The sequence below is a fragment of the Tripterygium wilfordii genome, chromosome 12 (genome assembly GCF_013401445.1).
Source record: "Tripterygium wilfordii isolate XIE 37 chromosome 12, ASM1340144v1, whole genome shotgun sequence".
Classification (NCBI taxonomy): Eukaryota; Viridiplantae; Streptophyta; class Magnoliopsida; order Celastrales; family Celastraceae; genus Tripterygium; species Tripterygium wilfordii.
The window spans coordinates 6,311,365-6,335,076 of NC_052243.1; the positions used below are offsets into that span (position 1 = coordinate 6,311,365).

Consider the following 23,712-nt stretch of genomic DNA (forward strand, 5'->3'; position numbering starts at 1 on the left):
AGCTTATGTTACTCCAACATTAGTTGATAAAATATCTCTTTCTCAATGATCTATGTGTTCACTAAAATAGAAGATTGTCGTATTGAAATTGATTTGTCACCCGAAGACTCTCCTATAATCTGCCAACAATTCCTGAATACACATCCATTCCTTAACCTTTACACGACAAAACAAAAGGCTATCATCTACAAAAAAAAAAATAGGTGAGACACTCTCTGTCGGCCTCTGTCAAACGACACTCCTATGAAAGAGAGTGACACAACTTTAGTAACTATATATTATTTTTCATAAAATCTCAATGAAGAACAATAATAAGAAAATAAATGAAGATTTAGTTGGCCATCCGCCAAGCCCGTGAATTATGTCAAAATTTGTTAAATTTTCTTTTATATTTAATTTTTTTTAGAGGTAACTGCACGAGTTTAGGGGGTCTTCTATAAATGTTTTACAATAGACAACGCTATAATTTGATTTGAGGCTTGAACAATTTTTTTTTGAAAAAATCATGAACGTTTTTTGATTGTGTTTACGAGTCCAACGGTATTTTTTCCTAAAATAAAAATTAAGTTGGAAGTGAAAAAGACATAGAATGTTTCAGATATGTATCCAACGGTTCATAATTTTCATATCTCTTTTATATTCAATTTGATTTTTTTGAGATAAAAAATACCGTTGAACTTATAATACCAATCAAAACATATTGACAATTTTCGTAGAAAAATTAAATTTAGAGGAGGCCCCTGCTATGGTTAATATAACTTTTGATCAATAAAAAGATCACTCAATATTCAAATGTTTTAACTTGTCACCAAAAGTTGTGGTACGTTTCATTATAGTAACTTCTGGTAGCCATTTTGAAACATTGGAACATTGTAATAGTTACTATATGTGTCTTCCAATCATGATTGGAAGATGAGTTTTGTTTTTGTTCAAATTCCTCCTAAATCCAATGGATTTCTTCCATTTGGTCTAACTGGAGCCTTCCCAAGTTGCCTAAATTTTCTTGGTTGCCCGAGTTAGATGAAAGAGAAATGGATTATTATTATGACTTCAAAAACATTTTTTCCTCCTACAACTCTTGTTTGCTTGCATGAAGATTTTACCAAGGCTTCTCGGTCTGAGAGAACATCTAAAGGTGAATAGAAGAGATTGTTTATTTGATGTGTGTCATTTTCTCATATTTCTAATTTGTTTTTCTTTCTGGCAGATAAGACCGATTTTGAGAATACATGGACATATAGGTGCCTAAGTCTTAGGCTACGAAGAGCAAACGTCCTACTATCGGTGTGGGACCCGAGCAAAAGAGGTTGTGCGAGAGGAAAGAACATCGGTTCTTTCTAACCTACTTCTTCGGCTTCTAAGACTACCCTACTGTCCCCTACTGAGATCATAGTTGCGACCATTCCTCCTCCAGCTCCAAAGAGAGTTCCTCCCACTCACATCACTAACGTGTATATTCCTAGTTGGAAAGTTCTTATTTCAAACAATACCTCCAATTCTCCTGTTTCTTCTGAGATGCTCTAGAACATCTTGACCTCTGCCGATGATTATCGGGTGGCCCAATTCGCTGCCGACACCAAGTGAACTCATGCCTTTATGAGGTTTATGGAGGTAAACTCTTTTCTTAGTTTTTACTTTATTTTGCTCAAGTATGTTTGCTGATATTAAACTTCTATTTTATAGATGGATTCTTATCTTAAGGGAATCTCCTCTGATTTTGCTCTGCTAGCTAATTCAGAGAGGGTTGCTGAAGATAAGTTCAGGCTATCCGAGGAGGCCAGTGTTTGAGCCTAAGAGGAGTAGAAGAAGGCTCATTCTGAGGTTAGCGTCTTGATCGAGCAAGAGGAGAATTGGAAGGCTAGGGTTGCGAGCTTGGAGGATAAGGTGGAGAGATAGAAAGAGTTGGTTGTAAATGAGACTTCTCAAAGATATCGAGAGGGCTAGATTGCTGGAGCTGAAATTTTCAAAAAAAATAATGTGATTTTGGATTTACGCTTTAACAAGAAGGTTTCTTCGGTGTCCAAGCCTCCTTCAAGCAAGTGAGGAGGGCCTTGATCGATGTCAAGATTGATCCCGAGGTGCTTACCCATGCTACCCGGCTTTGGCGGGGAAGGACGATGAAGAGTTGGATAAGGAGGTGGTTTATGAAGCTTATCGGTCCCTAAAGAGGCACGAAAAGCTCGTGCCAAGGAAGATGATGATGATGTAGACATCAATACTTATGTTGAAGATGGCGAGACTTATCCTTCCATCGAGATTCACAAGGTTTCCGATGACGTGGCAGATACTGCAACAATCGAACCTCTTATTCCTTCAACCGAGAAACCTCCTGCAACTATTATCTAGCAACCAGTAGAAAACCAAACTATTCCTGAACATGTTTGATAATGTCTATTCTGGTCGTATGTGACGGAGGAATGTTTGAACAATTTTTGGCCGTATGGCTCAACACAATTCTCTTTTTGTAGTAACTTTTACTTTATCTCATATTTCTTACTTTCTCATGATTTAGTATTTTTCTACTGTCCTGAGGAATGTGTAGGGATATGCATCGACTTCATCCATTGTCCCATCGGCCACAATATATTTCTCCACCCTAACTAGAAGACTTGCCATTTCTCAGATGGCGTCTTGGACATTGAATATTTTAGAATGGGATGTCAAATTGCTCGTACAAGGGTTGTGTTTGGCTGGCTGGTGGTGACCGAGTTTTCAATTGGCAGATTGGGTAGATGCGGTGGATCCCAATTGTCTCTTTGATGACCATCTGTTCTGCCTCGCAAGATATGTGTTGACCTAGTTTGAACCATTGATTAATATGAGAAGTTTTTTGTTCTTCCCATAGATGGCGCCAATATGATGACATGCAAATCTGTCTTGTTTCACGAATATCCCAAATGGATCGAAACTAGGCCAGATACAATGCTGTTGGTAAAGATCTCTGAGTTGGAAGATGAACAAACGTAAGATACGAAGTCTAACCTAGGGCATTTTTCATTGGAAAAGACACTCTGATGCTTAAGTCAGAAAAGGAGGAAGAATAAAGCCAAGAACTTGAATGATTGAAGCTTTTAGCTAGAAGTTATGGAAAGATGTGAATGAATATACCTGACCGGAGTGCCTTTTATGTAGTGATGGACTAATTGTAATATGTAATGGAGTAGGAGTGTTGTCTTCTATTTTGTTTAGGACACGTTGATGTTGGTCTTTCGAGTTGGAATTGGAGTCCTATATTACTTCTGTATAACTCTACTACCTTCAATCAAGATGTACTCCTCGGCCCTGAGAAGTCTTGGGTGGCTTGCCTGCTTTGATAGATGAGGATATCAATCGTCCCATGATGTTTAGCTACCTAACCTGAAATACTATTTAAGAGAGAGAATTTTTGCTCATCTCAGTCAGAGCATGTGTCTCCTTTTAATTGTGGGTTCAAAGTGATATTATCAAGTCTAATCATTAAAAAATAAAAATAAAAAAGTCAAATCAACATTTTTGGGTGTATTGTTTTTCCATTTTGGTACTCGGTTCGACTGTCAAAAACTATCACCGACAAATTAATTATACCACCGCGTCTTCTTCCTCTGGCCTTAAATCAACGATGACTTTTGACTCTATCATGGCTAATGGATTTGCTTTCATTTCTCTCTCGTCTCTACCATTCGCAAACAAATACCCAGTCAAAATCAACTTGATGGGAATCTTTGCCACTTCAAATTACACGTAAAGGAATGAAAGATAATGCTTGCAGTAGGTGTCGTTTTCTGTTTACCAGGACCGACTTTTTGGTCTATGTCGAGTTGTTAAGCTTTTTAATTTTTGGTTTAATGGGATACTGTGGAAAGCAACGTGCCCCGTTGTACTGTTGTGCAACAACTCGAATCTCATTTTGATCGGCCTCTCATGTCTCTTCTTTTTGAGTCTCTCTAATAGCAATAACGACTAGTCTTTTGCCTTGAATACCCAGATTGAATTCGACTCTTCTCCTTTTGGAATTCTCGTTGGTTTTGTCTCATGTGCAGATTAGTTCTTTGTGTTGAGGTTTATCTACATTCTATGCTAATATTGTTGACTGAAGCTTGTTCTTGGCTGTTCTGGATCTTTCTTAGGTTTCTACAGCCCCAGTTCGTGTCTACATCTTGAAGACAAGGTTGGGCCTTCGGCCTGTGTTATAGTTGGTCCAATATCATGAAGACTTACTAATTTGGGCTTGGAAGACTTTTTTCTTTGTGTTAGACTTGTCTTGTGTTAAGCTCATGGTTTACTAGTTTATTCAAACAAATCAATTGTTTTATGGGAATCGCTATTTACATACACGAGATTGGACTCAATACACTCTTAATTGTTTTTTAATATATACATTGAGTTTCCTAAACTACCCTTTCCCACACCCATACATATAGTTTAGAGGAGAAATAGACATAAAAGACTTGAGATTATTGATTTATTATACACCATTATAGACACAAACTAGTTGCACACATAATTAATTTGAAAAAATAAAGATTTTTGACAATTTTTCGATATTTTGTTATCATGATGAACAACAAAACTTGAATTATAGAAAATGGAGATAATTGTGAGATGAAAAAATAACTACAATACCTTTTCCTCAATCTGCTAAGAAATAATTTTCTAAGAGGGAGCGAAAAATTTGATGCATAAGGAAAAAATATGCTCAGAGTTTAGCAATTATTGTTTGCGCTACTTTTTTCTCCAGAGTGACAAAGGTCACCAGGAACATGTGTATGGACAACATTCTACGCATAGAAGTAAATGGATAAATCATGAATCCTATTCTAAACCTGAGTACTCAGTAGCGTCAACAAAGTGAAAAATGTGTTCAAGTTTGAAGTGCAATACACTTCACAAAGATTTTAATTATAATGCGAGTACATTCGTAGCAAGATAATAGCACTGCTATATATAATATGACATTATTGAATTGTAACATATGGTTGATCACATGAGGCGGAAAAGGCGTGATGATTGAAAGCATTTCTTAATACAACTTTAATTTAATTTAATTTAATTTTATTACATGTGGCAAGAGTTTGAGCCATACAGAAGCAGATGTGGCAGCTTCTAAAACACTTCAGTATTTTGTAATACAATTATCTTAATTATATGATTATGATTATGATTGCTTAATTGTTTAGCCGTTACTTTTCATTATGTTACCTTTTTTTAATCACTTTTTGTTATTGCCATTAGTATTTATGCACATTTAATTAGTGTTTAGCCGTTACTTTTCATTATTTTACATCTTTTTATCACTTTTTGTTGTTCCTAATAGTATTTATGCACATTTAATTGGTTATCACTGAAATAGCATTCATTTTCCCGTAATTAACATCTTTAATATTTTGTTTATTTAATATTATGTAAGATAATAGCACATTTAATTGGTTACCCCTCTCTTTGCTAATCTCCACAATTCAAGGAGAAGCATCCTTGAGGCCTCCATTATATGGAAGCCCGGGACCTGCTGTAATTTTATTACAGCAGGTCCCACGGTAATACCAATTTTTAACATTACAAATTTTTATTTTTATTTTTAAAAATTATAAATATGTAGTGTTCATCGCAACGAACACAACGATATATTTTTTGTTAGAAACAAAAATCAAATTCAACATGAAAAAGACACGACAATTCTAGACCATCGGATATAAACTCAAAATATTCGATGTTTTTGATCACGATGCATTTGATTTTTGTTTTAAACAAAAAATATACCGTTGGATTCGTTATGAAAAATACTATATATTTATAATTTTTAAAAATAAAAATAAAATTTTTTACTACCCATAAAGGGTATTACAGCGGGACCTGCTGTAATAAAATTACAGCAGGTCCCGGGCACTCCCATTATATATATATATAAATTGATGATTGATTGATATTTAAACTTGTGAAGGCAATTAATGGTGGAGTAAGTGAGATTTTTACTAATGAGACAATAGGCTTTCCCCTCCAAAACACTGAAACTCCTTGAGGAATACATGGGCTTTTTATCTCTATAAAACTCTACAGTACAAGGGGGAGAAAACTCCTTGAGGAATCCCATGGACTTTGCATCTCTATAAAACTCTACAGTACAAGGAGGAGAAAAACAGCATGGGATTGGGTTTTAGGCTAAATCTCAAGTGGGGTTTTCCTATTCAATTCCACACCCTAAACAATCCTCCTTCCAAGCTCTCTATCTCTTGGTGAGTTCTACTAAAAGATTTTCTTCATTTTTCCTCTCTTCTTCAATGTAATAAAGCGAAAACATTGAATTCTTTATCATAATAGTTTTCTTGTAATCCATGAATATCTGTTGAAAGAAGAATATGGAAGAGTAAGAGAATGTGGGAGAACAACTATTTGTATAAAAACTAGAGGCATACCTGCACTTCTCGCTGTTAATTTTTTATCTGTATGTATTGTAGAATATATTTTGTGATGCTATTTGTTTTTAAACATATGTGTATACTGTTTTCATTTTGTGTATTTTTTTTTTCAAGAAAATCGATCGCTTTAAAGCTTATTTATTAGGAGTGCTAGTGCCTGTTTGGTGTGGATGCAAAGACTTTTGGAAAAGGAAAAACATTTCCTATTCTTGTGCTGGAAACTGTTCGCTTGTAGCGGCTACACTGGAATCGATAACTCTACTTAAAAAGTGTTAAGTTAGTTGTTTTTGAACGATAGAGCTGTGCATCTCAGAACAAACATATTGGAGTCCATATGAAAAATCATGGGGAAAGGAAAACATATCGTACGTGTATAAACTATTTTTATGGGAATATATTTAATGAAAGAGTATTATAAAAGATACAACTTTTCAGTGCACCAAATCTGGTCTTGCACATACCTTAACTCAAATTCCTCAACTACTATACCGAAATTTGAATAGTAACAGCTGAAGGAGGAATGCGTTAATTTAACCAATGAAATATAATAGCTACTGTTATATTTATTCAAGTGGAAAAGCTTTCAATGAAAGAGCACAGAAAGTCACAATTTCGCAGCATACCCATGTGACAAATCGTACGCTACCACAAAATCTTAACATAATAAATTTCAACAATAAGAAACAAAGTATAAGTCAAAATTGGAGGAACCCATTTACCATAGAGACCTGAGAGTGCATGGATATGATGTTGAACAGGGGATTGGAATGGAAGAGCCTCCTTTGTTAAAGGACCGCATGTATATATGCATGGCAAACCATGAACTTCAAAAGGTGGTTTGATAAAATGGATGAGTCAAAGAGACTCTGAAATGAAAGGGCTCATGTTAACGCATGAATCCCATTGGACACCCCAAACGTGTTAACTAATTTGTTTGGTGTGGCTAATTCTTTTTCATGAACATAACAACAGCTAAAAGAGATACAGCGGCATTAAAAATAGAAATTCCTCTAATTTCTCACATTCTCCTAGCAACCAAACAATTATTAAAATAATTCAAGAAAGTTAACACTATACATGAAACTTGTAAGAAAAAAAACTCATTCAATTACCATTCCACCTTTCTCATTCAAAATAAAAAAATTACAAACTAATCCGAGACTTATAATCTAAAACGAAAAAACCTTTAGACCAATGGCCCTAAGAGCATTGAAGGCCCTCAAAATCTTTTGAGGATTGCTTAAGTATTCCTGTGGAAGTGCTTATAGACTGACTGCATTAAAAAGTTGTCATCATAAAGCAGTAGCAACCAATAAAAAAAATGAAAATTTTAAAAATATTTAAAGTTGGGGTCAGTTATGAGAAAATCCTTGAGGTTGCTTCCAGCAGTTATTACTTATTTGGATGGCAACGTTATGGCCAGAAGAGGCTACCTGCTGAAAAAAATGCAATAGACCATTAAGAGAAATACCATGGAAGAGGAACAACACTTGAGAAGATAGAGGGGGAGAGTCTAAGATTCCACAAATCTAGCAAATAAAAGGTTCTGATAGAGTCAGAGAGTCATCAGAACTTCTAAAGAATAATCCATCTGATGCTAAGACGTGAAGTACATCCGTAGAGATAAGCTCTCGCATTGACAAAGATAATAAATTGGTATAGAAGACACCTTTCCATATAAGGGCTACCCAAAGTAAATTTGACTCAGCGTCACTTACTTCAAGATGTATATTGTTTCTCTTAGCCAATTACTTTCATGGATCCCATGGCGTTAACTACATCCTGTTGAGCCTCCTTGTATAATAGTATACCATTAAAGAAACACCTATTGGTTTAGGCGGGAAAGTAAGTTCTAACAAAAAAGGAATGCCAAATTAAGTAGTATCACATAGACACTTCAAAGAAAATTTAAGGCTACTTATAGTCCTGTTGCATATAAAATATGCCAATGCCACGTGGCACAACAATGCCATTCAATTCGTTGAACGAAAGCTAATGAAAACGGCCAGGACTGAACAAGTGATTGGACGAGTTGGGAGCTTGAGCGAGGAAGATTGGTCAAAGAGCTGACAAATGACTGAAACAAGCGGCAACAACAGTTATACAAGCATATTAACATGTGAAGAAGAGTGGCCGACGTGGGGGTCATGGTTTAACAGAAACAGAGCAATATTAGGACGTGGAGTACACGTGATAGCCAGAGAGGAACCAGTTATTCAACACTATCAAACGGTTAAGAGAACGTGAGACACTTGGTAACAAATCAACGGATCTAATTGTAAATATCAGTGTTAACAGTTTTGTAGAGAACATGTATATAAGCCTAGATTTTAGATTTTACAAGGTCCGATCAATCAAAGACCCAAACGGAGCATGTAATTTCCGTTTCTTAGCTTTTAATCAAATTAGCCATTTTTCCATTTTCTTTCTCATGTGCTTACGCCCCTTGGAGGCCACCCTCTGTCTTGCATTTGTGCCCCTTTTTGGGACTTTGTTGTAAGAGGTTTGTTCCTGCACACATCGTCTGATCTTATTTGTTTACAACACTGAAATTCCATCTCAAATAAATTGGCACACCTAGTGGGACAAAGTGGTGTAAGAAGCAAGAGATGCCTCCGAAATCAAGCACCGAAGCTGTGGTTACTACTGAGGAACATGAGGAGCGTCGATATGATAATATGCAAGTGCTCAATCCAGAAGTTGTCCGTAGTCTCCTTAGTGATACAACCAATGATATGGTTGAACACATACGTACCCAGAATTTGCACAATGCTAATAGAATAATGCGTAATAATGCTATGCATTTTGATGGATTAGCCAAACATTTAAATAAATTAAATGAAGTAGTGGCTAAGTTAGTGAATGTGTTCAATAAATTGCCTAGAATCTACCTTTGGGGGGTATGGGAGGTATAAGCTTTCAAAACAGAGGCCTATATTCACCTGTAGGATCCTTTCCACCAAATGTATCAGGCGCTATATTTGAACATGGCCAAACTAGTACTCAGGCCACTGTTGGCCAGAATATGACTAATATGATCTTGATTGTTGACACAGAAGTAAGGGTGAGGTCAAGCTTGAATTAGGCCGAATTGGCGAGCGGTAAAGTTAGGATTGTACATTTCAAAACCTGCTTTCCCATTTGTGCCAGTCAAGACATCATGAATCAATTCTCGGCCAACCAAAAACTTGGCCCATATTAAAGAAGTAGGCTCAACAATGGAGTTATCAGGAAGAAAAACAAAATCAGGAACGTCTGTGGGATTAAAAGGAAAGAAGGAAGGAATAGAAAGCATGGAGTAAAAATAACCAAAAATCTCTCGGTGTGACATAGTAACCAGACCGAGTTTGTTCGGAATAAGTCCAGCACACTTCACTAGAGTAGGAACTACTTGGATGGAACCAAAGAAAGGGAAATAAGCCCTAAGCCAAAGTTGGATGATCCAAGTGGGCCAAAGACATTAGGTGCTTGGCGATGAGATACTTGGTCTTAAAGAAGAAACATGCCACGATAAATGGTAGCTAAGACAAACAAAGCAATATCCAAAGGAATGTCGCCATTGGCTATCTCAGAAGCAAGGTGGAGATAGCCTACGATAGGTTTAGAACTTGGAACACAAATGATGTAGTTACAAAGCCAATCAAGGATAAAAGCAATACATTCTCGCTCAGAAGGATCAACATAACAATCAAAAAAACACCTGCAAGAGCAGAATAAGAAGAAACTGTAGACTTATCTAAAGAAGGAGAAGTAGTAGAATAAGCATAATCGGCCGAAATAGTTTCGCCCAAATGAGACAAATCGGTCAAGGCACTTAGGTCGCCAAGAGTGACAGTCATGGTCCCCAAAGGGAAGACAAAAGTGTTAAACTCAGAGGACAAAAGAAAAGGACCATAGGGAAAAGGTGTAGATCATAAGCAAGAATAGAAGTGCAAAGCTAGAGTAAATCTAGAATACCAGCTCGAGCGAATATGGTACGCGAAGGAACGTAATTAACCATGCATTGGTTCCAGGCTTGATATATACTGTCATGTTTAGGCTAAGTGCGACTCGCAATGGGTAAACACAACGAGCCGACTTCGATGGGCTCTGTGAAGGGCAAGAAGCCTGTAAGTAGGAAAAGTTGACCCAAAGAAGATGTAGAAACCGTTTTCCCATTGACAAAGGCGGGACCAAGGCAGAAATTGCCAGATTCTGGCACAGGAGGAAAGAGATGGCCGGACTCAATGGTAACCGTATTCAAAGCGGAACGATAATCCTGGTAGGAGGAAGTCCTTTTGGCCTTGGTAGAAGAAGTTTTCACCATGATTAAAGGATTGAAGGATAAAAAGATGGCGAAGATTGCAGAAGTAAGGTAGTAAAGAGGATTGAAGAACGCGGAAACGGTGAAGATTGTAGAAGTAAGAAGGTGAAGAGGAGAAAGTGAAAGTCAGAAAAGGGAAAACAAGTAAGGGCAACAACGTCCGAAAAAAGTGGCACGAATAACCGCATAGAATGACGTGATGGTTAATGAAATAATTAACTAAATAGAGTGACGTATGATAAGGAAATTTGAATTTACCAACATGGTGAAAGTAGGGCTATGAAATTCTAGTTCACGAAAGGGGGTGGCGCCGTCCAAGGTCAGCACCGTATATGATGTAAGATGTCTAAAAAGAAAGACAAGCCAGGCATTTAATGTTGAGTCATGATGAAATAAGGCTCAGTGGGACAAAGTCAGAGAATGTCCAACATGAAATACAGCCTAATCAAATGAATTTAATCGAGCCGTATTGGGGGGTAATTATTGCATATAAAAATACGCCAATGCCACGTGGCATATAATGTCATTCAATTCGTTGAACGAAGGCTGATGAAAATGGCCAGGATTGAACAAGTGATTGGAAGAGTTGGGAGCTTGAGCGAGGAAGATCAGTCAAACAGTTGGCAAATGACTGAAACAAGTGGCAGCAGCTATTATACAAGCATATTAACGTGTGAAGAAGAGTGGCCGACGTGGGGGTCGTGGTTTAACAGAAACAAAGCAATATTAGGACGTGGAGTACATGTGTCAGCAAGAAAGGAACCAGATATTCAACACTACCAAACGGTGAAGAGAATGTGGGACACTTGGTACCAAATCAACGGATCTAATTATAAATATCATTGTTAACAGTTTTGTAGAGAACATGTATATAAGCCTAGATTTTAGATTTTACAAGGTATAATCAATCAAAGACTCAAACAGAGCATGTAATTTTTGTTTCTTAGTTTTTAATCAAATTAGCCCTTTTTTCCATTTTCTTCCTCGTGTGCTTGCGCCTCTTAGAGGCCACCCTCTGTCCTGCATTTGCGGCCTTTTTTGGGAATTTGTTGTAAGAGGTTTGTTCCTACACACATCGTCTAATCTTATTTGTTCGCAACACTCAAATTTCGTCACAAACACGTCCCAATTACCAAAGAAATCATGAAGGTGTAGAAAAAGCTATTGCAGTGTATCGTGGGCTTGTCAGCAACATAGATTTTGCTCAATTCATTTGCAAATGAGGAACAACAAGAGAATAGACCACCATGGAAATTGCATGCACCTGAGCCGTCATTAGAGTAGAGCGTGAAGAGAAAAAGAGGCAGATTAAGAACCACACTCTAGATTCGTCATATTCGAACTGTTGTGAAGAAGAGAATTGGAAGATCGAAATACATATCTTAGGAAGAAACAGTGAGAGAAAATCAATCCATGGAAATCGAAGCATTTAAGATGGAACCTTTGAAAACCCAATTGATTACTTCAGGAGGAAATAGCCTAAATTCATATGCATGAACAGCGCAAGATAAGCAGATGTTTGAAACAAAAGAGGATGACATGGCCACATGAAATCTTCCCTTTCCCTAGTTTAATTCCGTCGTTTGTGTGGCTTTTCGAGTAGTCGTGTGAAGAGAGAACTCCATCGATTAGATTATCATGGTGGCAGAATCGTAATAGTCATGAATTGAATTGCCTTTAATTTATTTTTGTTGTAAACTTTTCTCTCTCTCTTTGTTCTTTTCCGTAATTCACAGGGAAGCATAGTTGAGGCTTCCGTTTTATATATATAAACTAGGTGTAAATCGTGCTACACATGTCTTATGTAAATCGTGCTACACATGTCTTATATGAATACTCGATAATAAGAACGCTAGATGTTCAAATGTTCTGATCATGATTTAAGAACATATTGAGTACATATATGTAATGAGGACATATATATGTTGTGCGTTCATCATAATTGCTTACTCCATCCCCTCTACATATGCCAATATGTCCAACGATGTCCAAGGAAAGGTACCAGCCATTAAATAATAAGGAGGGGTGTGCTAATAATATAGCATGGAAACCGTATTCTTCTTTTATCAATTTGCATATTCTTAGGAAAATCTTCAAACATAAGATGATACAAAATTTTCCTTCACTTACCCCTTTCCCTCATTATTCCGTTAACTCCATAAACGCCATCCTTTTAAATAGAAAATGATATAAAATTATCATCTCCCCAAAAGATCTCGGATAAATTTTCACGGGTTGGGTTTAAAGAAGGGATAATTCATAACAACCTGTATTGAAATCAAAGGAGAAGCCAATAATTATTGGGATTAAAACAAACCCAGTTGAAATATGCGAAGAAATTAAATTGTTCTGGAAAGAAACTTACCCATCTAGATTAAAACAATATACCCTTCATAAAAAATCAGGCGAACAGGCATCCCGAAACAGACCCAAAAGCCAAGAGCATGTAAATAAAATGTAAAAACAGAAGGGATCGAAACATACATCGAAAGTGCAAAGGCGAATCAGAAATTCCTAAGGAGAAAAAATGCTCATGCCATCCGGGCGTAAAATCAAGTAATAACAAGTGCAAAGGAAACCCATAAATTTAGGGGAGTGAAGAGAGGAGAAACATTGTTAACTCTAGGATATCTATGGGCGAAGAAACACAAACGCGTGAGAGGAGAAAAGCCAATCTCCATTGGGAGAAGGTACATGCACCAACAGATGACAGAGGAGAAGAGGCGTGTAGATATAGATATGTCTTGGAAAATATTAAGGAGTTGATAGATACAATAAATTACATCAAAATACAATTTACATCTTACATCATCAAGAGTCATGAACCAAAGCATTATCTCATGTTCACATGGGAGTGATTCACATGTATCAATCTATTATTTATTATTTAGAGTTAATGGTGACATGGCAAGCTCAAAGGAAAACCCTCTCTAAGTTTCCGTATTAAGATAGAATATAGATTGATGATCGATTGATTTAATTAAAAGGATTAGGGTTACAAAATTTAATTTAAAGAATTAGGGTTACAAAGTTAAATTAAATTTAATTGTATTAAGTAAAAATATGGGTACAAAAAGTGGATAGGTTTTAAAGTACTTTTATTTAAGGATAACTAGGTAATATTTTTTAAAATATGTGTGCATTAAGTCAAATCTCGTGTGCAAATAGCGGCTCCCTTGTTTTATTTATTAGTTTATTTGTCACATCATATTGCCGTTGGCTTTTATATATACATGTGATAGATATTGGCTTTTAGCCATTGTAATGTTAACTTTTGAATACAACACAACTTTTGCTTCTCTCTTCTCTTTGTCATTCTTCTTCTTCTTCTTTTACTTTCTTCTTTTTTTCATTTATGAATATCTATGACCTGCATTAACAAAGTAATCAATTAGTATTTACAATCATGGTATCGGGGCAAAACACCATAGGTGTTGATCCACCCACTACTATGTTGGTCTCAACTATTGTAGAGGCCACAAACTTATGAAGGGGATTTATACCCTACCTCCATTGATATCAAACAATCCAGTGCATACAATGCCATTTGAAGGATCTTTACCATCCATTGTCACTCAACTGGTTCCAAATCCCTCCACCCCAACTTTACCTCTTGAAGGAAATTTTCAACAAGGATTTGCATTATCACAGACGTCTTCCTAACCTCTTCTACCTACACCATCCATTTTACCCACCCCATCACTCATACTTCACTTCCATCTTTTCCATTCATACAAACTTCTGTGACGCCTAATTTGATTAACACTATGGCACAAAATCCATTCTCAAAGCCTTACAGTTTTTTGCCTAGTGATTTTTCAATCAACAAGTTGATTTCACTTGAACTGCCTAGTTCAGACTACCACATGTGGAGTGGAAATTTTCTAAATGCCTTAGGGGCAAGAAACAAACAAGGAATCATAGATGGAACAATACCTGTTCCAGAGGCTCAAGACCCTCTTTATCCTCTATAGATGCAAGCAGATTGCCTACTGAATACATGGATCACAAATTTTGTCTCTTGTAAAATCCTCGCAAACATTTTTTCCTAGAAAACAACAAGAGAAGAATGGTTAGATCTCAAAGAAATCTACTCAGTGCTCAATGAAACAAGGATATTTGAAATTTATAGAGAACTCTTAATCATCAAGTAGAAGACTCTGTCTCTGATAGAATACTACACAAAATGCAAGCTCTATGGGATGAAATGCAAAAGTATGAAGAAATCCACATGTGTAAATCTTTCAATACTCACAAGTTGTTCCTAAACAAGAGGAACAAAGAGAGGCTCATGCGATTTTTGATGGGCTTAAATGATTATTATAGTCATATAAGTAGTCAACTGCTCATGATGAACCCTATGTTTGATGTCAACAAGGCTTACAACATTTTAAATCAAGAAGAAAGAAAACAAAAAGTCACAAATAGCCAAGGATCAATCTTAGAAGACACTATTGCTATGGTTGTAAAAAAGTTCACCACTTTTGATTCACATCAGAATCAGAATACAAGGCCAAATAATATAACAAATTATAGGAACAATCAGTCAAGAAATTCAAACAAACAGATAAGGGAGTTTAATAATGCATCCAAGTCCTTTTCAATAGGCAAGGAAATATTATTTTGTAACTACTACAAGAAGAAAAAGCACACGATTGACAAGTGTTTCAAGTTACATGTATTTTCAGATAACCCTCCAAAGAGGTTCAAACCAAATCACACAAACAACAAACCCTACTAAGCAAATCATGTGGGCACTCAGACTAATGAGAAACCAACTGTAGTGGATCTATCAAATTATCAATATCAGCAAATCATAGGGTTTCTTAAGAACAAAGCCACTCATTAAGCAAACTCTGCAGAGAATCAACATCACATAGTTACTGCAGTAGCAGTAACAAGTAACAAAATTTCTAACCCTAATCATGCTTCTAGTAAATGGATAATTGATAGTGGTGCTTTATATCACATTATTCATGACTCAACATTATTTCATACATGTCATGCAGTTCATGATGCATATGTCACACTTTCAAATGGACAAAACATTGCATAACTTATATAGGTCAAGTGCACCTTATTGAATATATAATTCTGAAAGGAGTCTTATGTGTCCCCAGTTTTAATTTCAATCTCATTTCAGTAAGCAAATTAACAAAAGAAAATAAATGCGCCATAATTTTTACAGAAAATCAATGTGAATTGCAGGGTGCAGACACATTAAAGAAAGCTGGGACGAGAATCACCTTTAAAGGACTTTATCTCTTCAACCAAGGTGGAAGAAGAGACATAGAACATTTTGGGAATGTTAATCTTGTAATAGATGCTAAATTATGGCATAGGAGACTAGGCATCCATCGAAAAATGTACCAAAGTTTTTACCTTTTCCCGTAGATCCTAAGATTCATGATTATATTGACTGCCAGATGGGCGAAATGAAAAGGAAAATATTTTATGTTAGCAATTCTAAATCTAATGCTATTTTTGACCTAATTCATATAGATATTTGGGAACCTAGTGCAATCACATCCTTGGAAGGTTATAAATATTTTTTAACCATAGTAAATGATTATTCAAGGATGACATGGGTGTTTTCAATGAAAACAAAAGAGGAAACCAGGTCAAATATTAAGAATTTCATCGCATATGTTAAAACGCAATTTAGCAAAAGTATTAAAACCATAAGATCTGACAATGGTAAAGAAAATATCATGTCAAATTATTACAATTTACATGGCATATGGCATCTTGTATCAAAAATCCTGTCCTTACACATCCCAACAAAATGGGGTGGTGGAGAAGAAACATTAGCATCTATTAAACGTCACTAGAACTCTCACAATCCAAAGTGTATTAGAAGAAAGTTTTTGGGTTTATTGTCTTAGAGCTACCTTATATATTATGAATAGAATGCCTACTAGGTTATTGGTTAAAAAATCACCATATCAAATATTATATGACAAGCAAGTTGACTACAAAGATTTTATGATTTTTGGATGTTATTGTGTAATACCCCGAACTTCATTTCTTGTAGAAATTAGGTATGACAAACACGTGTTAAGTATGTATATGTATATAAAATCATTAGAAATTAATACCGAGTGATTTGGGGGGTGTACGAGTAGTTTTAAAACTGAAAAATTTGACTACAAGGGTAACCGTCCGGATAGTTTTTTAAAGCCGTCCGGATAGATATAGAAGAAACTGATACAGGTGAAATTTTAGCATAAGTGTCCGGACACCTATAGAGGTGTCCAGACACCTCCTTAAATTTTTCACCCGAGAAGTTGTTTTAAACACCCATTTTCGCGATTCTTTCAAAATAACCGAGCAAAACAAGCCCTAAACCTCATTTTCTCTCAAATTTCCTCCCTCCCATCAATCTAAGATCATCAACCAAGGTAAGATTACTCTCTTTCAAGTTGTTTTAAGTTGGATTCCTAACTTCTCTCTCTAGCTTACATATTCTTAAATCCCTCTCTTTGTTCTAATCTTTCATGGTTTGAACCCAAACTCAAATCCATAGGTTCCTACATCATTTGAGGCCTAAAGGAAGCTTGAATCCCTTCCCTCTACTTGTTTCTACAACCTTGGTAAGTTTTCTTAAACCTAAAAGCTAGCATTTAAAGATTGGGTGATTTAGGATTCTAGGGTTTTATGGGTTTTGTAAATTTGGGGGAAATTCGTGATCTAATAGGTTGATTTAGACTTGTTTATGGTTGTATTGCTAGATTCTATTGTGGATTGGAGTAGCAAGCTTGAGTAGGTGAAGTTCAAGAATTTGGGAAGTTTTGGGTAAGAGAAGGTAATGAGTTCTTGATTTATTGGATTAATTTGTGTTAGATATGTGCAATTGAAGTTGCTTGTATATTGATTGGAGGAGGGTTTATCGAATAATAGGCTGGTTGAGGCCGGGAAAAGTCAAGGTTGAGTATTGATTTACATAGCTAATTTTTGGAGTGCGAGGAAGGGAAATTTCACCCTTTGTTACTCTCTTGAATGTGTATTCCTATTGAGAATATTTATCTTTCCCCATTGTTTATTATGAAGTGTTCTCGCCTTAATTTGTGCCTAAGGGAGAATAACCCCACTTTGTGATATCTTTATTGTATGATTTGATTTATATTGCATACCTTACGTGTTCAATCTTCCATTGAGCATGAATTACTCTTGAACATGCATCATGTAGCAGTATATGTATATATGTAGGTTGTAGGTTTACCCTATTGCATAACCATATTGGACATGCATTGAAATTGCATGGAAGATATCGGGTATGGACCCGTATATCTCCTAGTTGTGATTGATGTGACATGTGGAATGCCGTTGGGCTGTTCAAGGTTCCCATGACTACGGGAATGTTGGTGGGCCGGATCAGGATTCCATATGTGCTTGAACACCATGCGATGATGCCGTTGGGCTGTTCAGGGTCTCGATATGCATAGGGATGCCGGTGGGCCAAGTTAGGATCTCGTATGGTGTGGTTATCTATTTGTGTTTGGTGTACATGATGTTAGCTATCACATTGTTGCATTTGTGCCTTTCTTAATATTTCAACCTTATATTATTCACTTACTCTTTATTATTCCCTACTAGGCCTTTCGCTCACCCTTTTTCTTTCTCCTATTCCCTCCTCGTAAGTGAGCCTAGTTTCGATACCAGGGTCGCGGATCAGGCGAAGGGTGCGTGACATGGATGGACCCCTAGAGAGTGATAGGACTAGATAGTTCTAAACGTTGATATATGTTATTACTATTTTGTTGTATCTATGTTCCTTAGTTGAGACATTGGGTGATATCCCTATTCGATGATGGGATGGACGGTAGGGATAGTACTCCGTGTGATCGGGACTCCCCAACCGGGTTTATGGACTTCGTGTCCTTAAGATTTCTTATGTTTGCTGGATTGCTATTTGTGCTGTATGTTGATTATATATGTTGTTGTGTGGTGAGATTTTGTGTGACTGTCAGGTGGCTTGAGGCCTTGCTTAGAATTGAGAATTTAAATTGTGATATGCATTGTTAGATGGCCGGAGGCCCTGCCTAGGTTGTGAATATATTTGTGAAATTGCTACATGTTACTCCAGGTTGGCATCCTCCGTATTATGGGGAGGTGCTGTCGAAATTTTTGGGTGATCTAATGATTGAATTAATTAGGAGATTGATTAAGAAGATCCCAAAAGTAACGCATCCCGAGTCGGGGCGTTACATATTGTATAGCCAAACAAAACAGATCTCTTAGCTCTAAATTTCAACCTAAGGTTGTCCCTTGTATTTTTCTAGGATACCTTATTGGAACCAAAGGTTATCAACTATTAGATTTAAAAATACATGAGGTTTTTATATCTAGAGATGCTCATTTCATTGAAAATGAATTTCCCTTCAAGATACAAGATATTAAACAATAATCCATAAGTCAAGAAACTACATCAAACTTAAACACAAATACAGAACACTCACAACCACCACAATCAGCCACTGACAGTCAAATAAGTAAAAATAATAGAGTAAGGAAGAAGCCCGGTTATTTGTCTTGCTACTATTGTGATTTTGCATCTTCATCCTTACATAACACCCATTGCACATCATCAGACGTACACTTTATTGCTACTAACCTACAAGATATAAAGATGCTATTAAGAATCAAAATTGGTGTGATGCTATGAATAATAAAATGAAAGCTTTAAAAGATAATAACACACGGGAATTCACATCTTTATCTAAAGGAAGAAAAGCTATAAGATGTAAATGAATATGTAAAATAAAATATTATTCAAAGATTTAAAGCTAGATTAATGGCTCAAGGTTTTAGCCAGAGTGAAGGCTTTGACTAAAAGGAGACTTTTGCTTCTGTAGTAAGGATAACCACAGTTAGGATATTTTTGACATTGACAGCTATGAATAAGTGGTCTATACACCACCGTGATGTTCCCAATGCCTTTCTTAATGGAGATTTGGAGGAGTAAGTTTATATGAAACTTCCTCCAGACTATAAAACTCAAAACAATGACCAAGTTTGCAAGCTAAAAAATCCATATATGGCTTGAAGCAAGGTTTAAGAAAATGGAATGAAAAATGTAGAAAAGTTTTAATTGACTTCGGTTTTTACCAAAGTACATCAGCAAAATAATTTTATTACTTTATGTAGATGATATGACCTTAGGTGGGAATGACATTAGACTTATAAATAAAGTTAAAAGGCACATAGGCTCATGTTTTAAAATCAAGGATTTAGGTCCCTTGAAATATTTTCTGGGGCTAGAGTTCCAACACACAACATGTATTAGTATTTGTCAAAGGAAGTATGTTTTAAACTTACTTCAGGATGCAAATCTCTTAAATATCAAACAAAATAACTCACCGTTAGAAACAAACATAAAACTATCCAGTGATCAAGGACAACCTTTAGAAGACCCTATTCAAAATAGAAGACTAATTGGAAGATTAATACATGCCTTGACATTTTATGTGCAATTAATTTGGGATTGGAAGACTTGTTTCTTTGGGCTTAAGCTTGTCTTGTGTTAAGCCCATGGTTTACTAGTTTATTCAAACAAATCAATTGTTTTATTTATTAGTTTTTTTTGTCACATCATATGGCTGTTGGCTCTTGTATGTACATTTGATATATACTTACTTTTAGCCATTGTAACGTTAACTTTTGAATACAACACAGCTTTCGCTTCTCTCTTCTCTGTGTCCATCTTCTTCTTCTTTCATGCTGATTCTTCTTCTTCTTTTCATTTCTAATATCTGCAATATGTATTAACAAAGAAATCAATTAGTATTTATAATCAGTGTGTTGATTTGAATCAATTTTCTTTTTATGCGGAAGTGGGACTTTGCTTCTTGCATTTTATGCAATTTGATGAGCTTTGGTCTTTTTTCTAAAATATGGGCCCACTAATTTTTGGTTCTTTGGATTTCAATTTTGGGTTTTTCATTGGGTTTTTGAATTTCTTGATACTGCACTATAGGAACAGCTTCTTTAGCTTCGAATATAACCCAGGTCATAAACCAAATAGGGTCCGATTGGAGTAAAGGATACAGATCTGCATAGTATGAAATTATCCTAGTTAACATTTTTTCAAAACACTAAATATGATTAAATTATACATTGACTTATCCAATGATTAACTTATTGTTTGTACCAAAAATAATTCCTAGTGATCTGCTGACATGTGACAGCATGGGGCCCATAATTTACAATGGTCAACCAATCTCCAGATGACATGTGGAAAGGGCAAGGAAATTTTAGGTTAATGTTTGTTCATTTTATAGGTAAATTCGGTGCTAGTCAACTTGAAATTCAGGAGGTCATTACTGGAAATCAGGATTGTTCAAAAAGTGATGGTCCAAAAAGCTATAAAGAATGGATTCATTGTACTAGTTGTTTTAATCATGGTTTAAAATAATTTGTTAAACAAAAACTGAGATTTCAGTTGGATAAGCGCGAGAGAAGTTTAGGAGAAATCAAAGTTTGAATCCTATACGTTCCTAAAAAGTCTTGGACACATTTTGAGCAGCTGCAAGACAACCAGAGACCCGAAGCAAGTTCGTCTTGCACCTTGAAGAAGAAGAAGTCCTCCCACATTCAAGCGTACATAAGCACTATCATTATGACGATCTTTAGTCATTTTCCTCAATCATAAGCGCAAGGCCTAAAATTTAGGATAGTGGAACAATAGACATGCCCCCAGGATTCCCATTTGCACCTTGGAGAAAGAGGACACCTAGGGAACTCTCACCATGATGCCCTATATTGGGGAGGAGTTACGGTTATGAAGAGTATTGACCCAACAATTCAAACAACAAGCAAGAGGACGATTCCCCATGATCCACCACATCAGCACATGTCAAGATCGTGCCAAGAGAACAGAAGATAAAGATCATCGTGAGAAAGTATAAAAGGAGGAATAAGAGAAGTCTACACTCACCCTACGTCAAACAAAGACCCCACATCAAATAAAGACTCCGCGCCTACAAATCTTTATTGCTTTCTTAGGTTATGACTCCGGTCACTTATCTTTTCAATTAGCATGGCTCCAACCACTAGTTTCTAGCTTAGCTCTTTACTTTCCAAGTCTCCATGGCTATGTTTCTGATTTAATTTGTAAAGCACGCCTCAATACATTCCAGGATGTAATCCCTGCTATTGAAATTCCTAATGCATTACAACAATGTGTTGTTTTTCATTTCATTTCATTTCAATAGAAGTCCTTTCATTTTGGCACGAAATAAATTATAATTCATTTTCTCAAAATGCAATCTCGAGCCAATAGTCTTGTGTTCTAAGACTGCACACACATTGTTTCGTGAACAACTTAGATTTAGCACAACCCATGATAAAAAATCATTAAACTTACAACAAGTTCTGGCACACCTGAATGAACATACTATCCAGAACCCAAACACTTCTATCCGCAAGTGTCAGAATATTCACATCTCTTGTCCATCATAGAAGATAGAGAGCACTTTTATACATAGGATAGTATAATAATACTATCCTATACAGAGTCTCAAACGGACCCTAAAGGATATATTTTGGATGGGAGTTGTAATACCCCAAACTTCTTTTTCTTTAGAAAATAAGTAGAATCATCATGTGTTGAGTATAGAGATATGTATAAAATCATTAGAAATTAATACCGAGTGATTTGGGGAGTGTACGAGGGGTTTAAAACTGAAATTTTTGGATTACAGGGGTTTTTGGGCATAAGTGTCCGGACACCTCTATAGGTGTCCGGACACTTCCTAAAATCTACAACCCGAGATTTGTTTAAAAACACTCATTTCACGATTTCTTTCAAAATACCCGACCTAAACAAACCCTAAACCCCCATTTTCTCTCAAATTTCCTCCCTCCCATCAATCTAAGATCATCAATCAAGGTAAGATTACTCTCTTTCAAGTTGTTTCAAGTTGGATTCCTAACTTCTCTCTCTAGCTTACACATTCTTAAATTTCTCTCTTTGTTCTAATCTTTCAAGGTTTGAACCCAAACTCAAACCCATGGGTTCCTACATCATTTGAGGCCTAAAGGAAGCTTAAATCCCTTCTCTCTACTTGTTTCTACAACCTTGGTAAGTTTCTTAAACCTAAAGGTTAGTATCTAAAGATTTGGGGGATTTGGGATTCTAGGGTTTATGGGTTTTGTGGATTTGGGGGAAATTCTCTAAACTAGATGAAATTAGTGATATAATAGGTTGATTTAGACTTGTTTATGGTTGTATTGCTAGATTCTATTGTCGATTGGAGTAGTAAGCTTGAGTAGGTGAAGTTCAAGAATTTGGGAAGTTTTGGGTAAGAAAAGGTAAGGAGTTCTTGATTTATTGAATTAATTTGTATTGGATATGTGCAATTGAAGTTGTTTTTATATTGATTGGAGGATGGGTTTACCGAATAATAGGTTGGTTGAGGCCGGGAAAGGGCAAGGTTGAGTATTGATTTACATAGCTAATTTTTGGAGTGCGAGGTAGGGAAATTCCATCCTTTGTTATTCTCTTTGAATATGTATTCCTATTGGGAACATTTATTTTTCTCCATTGCTCATTATGATGCATTCTCGCCTTAATTGTGCCTAAGGGAGAATAACCCCACTTTGTGATTTATTTATTATATGATTTGAATTATATTGCATACCCCGCTTGTTCAATCTTCCATTGAGCATGAATTACTCTTGAACATGCATCATGTAGTAGTATATGTATATATATAGGTTGTAGGTTATCTATTGCATAACCATGTTGGACATGCATTGTAATTGCATGGAAGATGTCGGGTATGGACCCGTATATCTCCTAGTTGTGATTGATGTGAATGTGGAATACCATTGGGCCGTTCAGGGTTCCTATGACTACGGGAATGCCGGTGGGCCGGATCAGGATTTCATATGTGCTTGAACACCATGTGATGATGCCGTTGGGCTGTTCAGGGTCCCAATATGTGTAGGGATGCCGGTGGGCCAAGTTAGGATCTCATATGGTATAGTTATCTACTTGTGGTTGATATACATGAT

At 36.2% G+C, this 23,712-nt stretch overlaps 1 long non-coding RNA gene across 1 annotated transcript; it reads left to right on the forward strand.

Moving 5' to 3' along the window:
- The first annotated feature begins 1,254 nt into the window (after positions 1-1,254).
- On the forward strand, positions 1,255-2,487 carry LOC120011399. The gene is made up of 2 exons (XR_005471016.1): positions 1,255-1,611; positions 1,684-2,487. It is a non-coding gene; the product is annotated as an uncharacterized LOC120011399 (long non-coding RNA).
- Positions 2,488-23,712: the final 21,225 nt, after the last annotated feature.